This window comes from Apodemus sylvaticus, chromosome 8 (assembly GCF_947179515.1).
Source record: "Apodemus sylvaticus chromosome 8, mApoSyl1.1, whole genome shotgun sequence".
NCBI classification, from domain to species: Eukaryota; Metazoa; Chordata; class Mammalia; order Rodentia; family Muridae; genus Apodemus; species Apodemus sylvaticus.
This window is the reverse complement of record NC_067479.1, coordinates 75397556-75403651: the sequence shown is the minus strand read 5'-3', so window position 1 is coordinate 75403651 and position 6096 is coordinate 75397556. Positions and strand designations below refer to the sequence as shown.

General features: G+C 47.0%; 1 pseudogene; it reads right to left on the bottom strand.

The window, feature by feature from the left end:
- Positions 1-3989: 3989 nt before the first annotated feature.
- On the bottom strand, positions 3990-6096 carry LOC127690744 (dnaJ homolog subfamily C member 14-like; annotated as a pseudogene).

Genomic DNA, 6096 nt, shown 5'->3' with positions numbered 1-6096 from the left:
AAGCTCCACTCCCAGGTGCTCCAACACACCCAGGATCACAGGATCACAGAATCACAGGATCACAGAGATATCTCGACTCTAAGGAATTCTGACACCACCAGGATCACAGGAAGGAAAGGTTCCAGTCAGAGATAGTGAGGGCAGGTAGCATTAGCGATAACCAGATGGCAGGAGGCAAGCATAAGAACATAAGCAACAGAAACCAAAGTTACTTGGCATTATCAGAACCCGATTCTCTCAGCCAAGGAAGAGCTGAGAATAGAATGGGGACCATCAGGCTGGATATAGCCCAGGACTGAGGCAGAAAGGTGGAGAGAGCTCCAGCTGGGTCCTTCAAGGAGGAGAGTCCTTAGCTGCTCTCAGGAGGTGCCTTGGCTTGGTGGAGGCTGTGGCTGGGAGGCAGAAAAGCCTTGTGCAGGAGATAGGCAGCCGGCTCTTTAGGTGAAGGCCTGTTCCATTGCTCTCCACTGCAGATCGCTATGAAAAGAGATAGTCCATGTTTTTTTAAGGCATTTATTGTCACTGTGCAGAGTGGCAGTGAGTCACACCGTACCCCAGTTTGTCAGGGCGGACCTGAGATTAAATACCTTTTGCAGGGAGGAGTGTCTGGGAAGGGGAGTTTATTTGGCTAAACCTCCAGGCCTTTCTGTACCTCATTAAAATAGAGATCTGGCTGGAAAGATGACTTAGTGGTTAAGAGCACTGACTTGTCTTCTGAAGGTCCTGAGTTCAAATCCCAGCAACCACATGGTGGATCACAACCATCTGTAATGGGATCTGATACCCTCTTCTGGTGTGTCTGAAGACAGCTACAGTGTACTTACATATAATAAATAAATCTTTAACATGGAGATCTGTCTTGAGGTTATGTGACCTGTGGTCACATCCTCTACTTGGGAAGAGGCTTCGGGCATTGCCATTACGTGACTGATGGCCACAAACCTATGGAGAGTTGTGGTCTGGTGCAAGGAGCCTAGTGTCTAGAAGTGGCAAAAAAAAAAAAGCCTACTGTCCCTGCAGGATCACTGAGGTTTCAAGCCTGTGCTCGACCAGAAACCAGGCTGCCTTTCACACTCCTATAAGAAGGTATGAAAATGTCAGAGCCTAAGAGGGGGTAACAGCTGCTGCTGCCCCTGCTGTTGCTGTTCTGTGTTGTTGCTACTGGATGCTAGATGCTGGTTGCTGGTTGCTGGTTGCTGGTTGCTGGTTGGAGATAAACAGACGATAAAGACAGGTCTTGTCCCAAAGAACTCGATGCCCCTAATCAGCAGGATGTAGTCTAAGAAAATCAATGTCGTCTTTCCCCTCTAACCTTCTCTCTTTCCTACCAAGTGTTAGGGAGTTGTAAGGGATAAGAGCAGAGAAAGATAGTAGGGAAAAGAACCTGATAAAGTAGCCAAAAGTACAGTTACACACTTTGCCTTTTCAGATTGTTCTTTATTTTCACTCTGTGATGGAATTTAAGATTCCTCTGTGTTTTCCATAACTTGGTGGCTCACTTATTTTTCTGCTGATGTACCGCAGTTAATTTCTTAAGACTGTCTTGTTTTACTTCAGATGTTGACAGTTACAAATAAAGCAGCCTGTGATGGATAATCTTGATTGTCAACTTAATAAGATTGAGGAATACCTCAGAGATTAGCAAAAAGATACTTCAGGGCTGTCTGTGAGGGCATTCTAGAGACTTTAGATTCTGAGGCTCTGACTTACTAAGTGGATTAATCCCTTGATGGACTGATAATCTAATGGTGAAAAGGAGGACATGGAGCATACCTAGTTAGAGGACTAGGTTACAGAAGGTATGTCTGTGGAGACCAGTCCCTGGGCCCCTTCTGGTGTGCTGTGCTTCCTGTCAACCATGAGGTCATAGATACATCATCTACCTGCTCTCACCACTGTCTTCTGCCAACTATGGGCCCAGAAACATCAGAGACAAGGACTGTGAGCAGAATCTCAAACAACCTTGAGAGAAATAATCCTTACTCCTTTAGGCAGGCATCTTAACATTGGGCAAGAAAAGGGGTGCCAAAAAGACCTGTATTGTATAATTGATAATCTCAGTGCTAGCGATGTGTTAAGTCCTTATGAACTGTTGGTCAGAGAAGTACCAGATGCTCCCCAAACAATAAAAGCTATTGCTGATACAGTTGGATAGCAGAACTATTGCTGAAGGTTCCACATGCTTTGGTTATAGGGCATGGAAAATAATTGGACTGAGCTAGAACCTTCTTTCTTCCTGGCTGATATTCACAGCACCAAAGAAGCTATCTGTTCTGGCTGCTGGAAAAGACTTGTTGCCAGCAGTCTTACTTGGCTGTGGACATTGTGTAGACACTATTAACATATCAGGTAAGATGTACCAGCTGTTACAATAGTGTCATGGACTATTACAGGAACAGCCAATAACTTTACCATTGGATTAAGGTCTTCTCCACAGACAGAACTCATATCTGGTACTCAATAGGAAAACCTCTGGCTAGGAGGCTCACAGGGACCAACTAGGCAAACACCTGTGGTTGTCTGCTTCAATGGATGTGATCGGCTTGTCAAGTTGCCTTCTAAGCATTTCTCCATCTTAAGCACATTGACCATTGCTACTGCCTGCCTTAGTGATAGAGAAAAAGCGTACAATGGATGGCACCTGCTGCTGGAGTGACTCAGAAACAAAGGGACTGCTGAGGTAGCAGGGTTACCCAGTGCTAAAAACAGGCTCACAGATGGTGCACCCTTGTCAAGGCTCAGGGGACACTGTGGAACAAGGGGCAGGCAGAATGGAAGAGCTGGACATATGGGATACCGTATTATATGAAATATTTTTTTCCTCTGGACGTTAACAGGGGTGCCGGAATTATAGTCTTATCCAGTGTTTTTATAGGTGCTGAGATCTGAATAGTGGTTGTAAAATGAATTCTTTTAATATAAATGTAACAGTGAATTAATATGGTGGCTGTATTTCTTTATCCTAATGAGTTTCCAATAACCACATGGGAAAACCAAGATTTATTTTAAGGCTTCACCTCACTCTCTGGGCAGTTTAATGATTTATATTAATCCCTAAACTAGTCTAATGACCTTCCAGCCGAGTTTCCACGGCACTGGCATTTTTTTATTGGTCTGGCTTTTGGGGATTCAGGTTTGTTTCCATGGACACTCTCTGGACCCCTGCCTTCTGGCTCCAACTCCAAAACCACTCCTCCTCTTCTTCCTCCCAATTCTCTCTCTCCCTCATGTCTTCTCTTTCTCTCTCTCTCCCTCCTTCCCCTTAATGGAAGAAGCCCCACCCTAGTCTCTCTTTTGTCCAGCCATTGGGTGACCAGCATTTATTGGCAAGGCATACAATAAATGGTAAGCATTGTTTACAATGGACATTCTTGATGCAAGCATTACAAGTCCCTGTCCCAGTTGAAAAAGGATATGAGGGCAAAAATCAGCGTTTGAATAACACAAGGATAACCTTTACACCACGCACAAAGAACATGCCAAAAGTGGTACAACATTTTACATTTGTATGGCAAATGTTTACATTTGTGAAGCAAAGGCTTTAACCATTGAACCACCCCGTCATTTGTCACTGGAGTTTTAGAGCCGAGACCTACCTACATGCATATAATCTGAAACTTTTTTTGCAAAGAATATATGCATATATATATTTACACACAAATATATATGAATATATAAAATAGAATATAAGCTTTAAATTTAGAAGTTTAAATCCCACACCTCTGAAACGTATTGTCTGAACTAGGTCCAGACCCTAAGTTCTTTGCTCTAGCCACCTCCTACTTCTCTGGTATTGTCAGAAAACAAGATTCAGTTCCTGGGTGTTGGAGAAGAGGGGGAAGAGTTCATGGGCTTCCTCTAAGTACTGAGTCAACAATTTAAAATGTTTCCCTTTTTAGAGTATTTTAAAATAAACCAAATTCCATCCTGTGCTGTACACAGCCCTTTTGACTCCCTGACATTGACTTGAGAAAGGAAGAGAAGGGATGTCACCATTGGAAGGGCCGCCTGACTTTCTTTTGCCGTTTAGGTTTGGCTTCTCCCTTGGGTACTGAACTGTTGGATTTGGAGGTCGAAGTGGTCCCAGGGCCAGGGTGAGGTACAACAAAGAAGTTCCCATTGGACATCAGCCCTGGAGGTACTTGAAAGATCCAGCTCAAGAAATCCTGCAGGTCAGCAGGAGGGGACTCTGGGGTGGTCCTCTGCCGGCCACTGGTGCCTGGTACCTGAGAACCAAATAAGATGTGGTAAGGAACTTTGTGAGCATCTGGGGAGATGCCCACATGCTGGCATCCAGCCCATTCTGTAATGCCATACATCTTTTCCGTCCATCAGCGCAAAGTAGGTGATCTTGAAGCCCAACATGTTTGACTCTGCCCAGAAGTTTCCTTCCTCAGCAGGATGCAGCATGTTACACTCGGCACAGTATCTGGCACTCTAGGGTTTCCGGCCCATTTCAAAGTTCCTGTGCTTTCCTTGGCATCTGCTACACATCATTGCCTCCTTGAGGCCATCTTGTAGCTTTGACAGAAACTCATTCACTGACAGGCTGAGTTCATTCTCTGCCATTCGTTTCATCTCATATTCCTTCTGCCTCTCTGGGTTGCTGACAATGTCCCAAGCTGCCCACAAAATTTTGAAGGCCTCCTCAGCCCATGGATGGTGATTTTTATCAGGATGGACCATTACCGCTAGCCGCCGATAGGTCTTCTTGAGTTCAGTATCAGACACTGTAGCTTCAACCCCCAGCACATGAAAGGGGTTTAGTTCATCCTCAGGAACTCCCCCCCACGCCCCCGCCAGGGTCTGAAGTCGGGCCACCTCCTCTTCAGGCTGGCAGCAGCTCCCGCCAGCTACAGGTGCACTGCCCTGCTTCCTAGTCCTCTGCCTGGCCCGGGCAGCTCCAGCCAGCCCCGCTTTATCAATCTTACCAGCTTCTGCCACGGTCTGCTATCTTTCAGCAGAGTCAAGCAATGATGCCAGGCTGGAGAATCCAGCCAAGAGAACAGCCTAGCAGTCCTATACCTCCAGCCTAACCGGTTGCCCAGTCCCACTAAAATCATCCAGCCCAACTGTAGACATCCCCAAAAGAGGGCTAAACAGGAGGAGGAAAGCACCCACTACCCTAAGAATACGAATGAACAGCCCTGCTTCACAGAGGACGCTCTTACTTAGAAACCGGAATATCACACAGGCCCAGCCCCCCAATCTCCTGGCCCAGACCCCCACCCAGTCTCGAAGAAGGTCCAGGTCACTGCCTTTCAGCTTCCTGCATGAATAAATGAGATGGCCACAAGTTTCCACATACTCTCCTACCAATACCAGAAGTTCAATCAGCCACCAGAAGCCTGCCTGTCCAAGCTGACATAGTTCCCCTACTCCCCACAGTCCCAGGCCTCTGCACTTATCTGTCTGACTTCGTTTTTTGGGCCAGCCGATGACGACCTGGGGCCCTGGGTTCTCTGTGCCCACTATCCCGAACATCCTCCTTGGTCAGAAATCGGTGCCTCTGCCTCCAGGACGGGGGTTTCTTTCCACTGGACACACGTGAAAAATCACGGGGAAATTTAAGAGGTTCCTCATCATCGTATTCTTCTTCTAACTCTTCATCTTCCCCCAAGGCTGGAGAGGTGCGATGGTGGCAAAGGCTGCTAGAAGAGCCATCTCCTTCCTCGGGGTAAGTCCCTTCAGGGACTCCAGGGCTTCCCTGGCAGTTACAAGCAGATGGAATGGAAAGCAAAGGAGGACTCCCGTCCTCCTGGTACCCAGTCTCATTCTCTCTTGAGAGTTCCTGGTCCACTCCGACTCTTCTGAACATGTCTCGCTCTCATCAGGGTAGCTTCCTTCTCTACGTAGTCCTGGACCCCTTGGAGGACCATGGCTTGGATCTGACCAGTGGTTTGGAGGCTGTGTGTAGTTAGGGCCGGAGTGCTCTTTGAAGCATCCTGTACCATTAGGAGCAGTCTCTGCCGAGTCCCTGAGTCCTGAGAATGAAAGTATTTCAGGGTCCACAGAGAATCCTGATGTACTGAGGGAGGAACCACCAACGTGGTGGGCTCCACACAGCCCTCTTTCTCCCGGGTGCTTCTGGGCCAT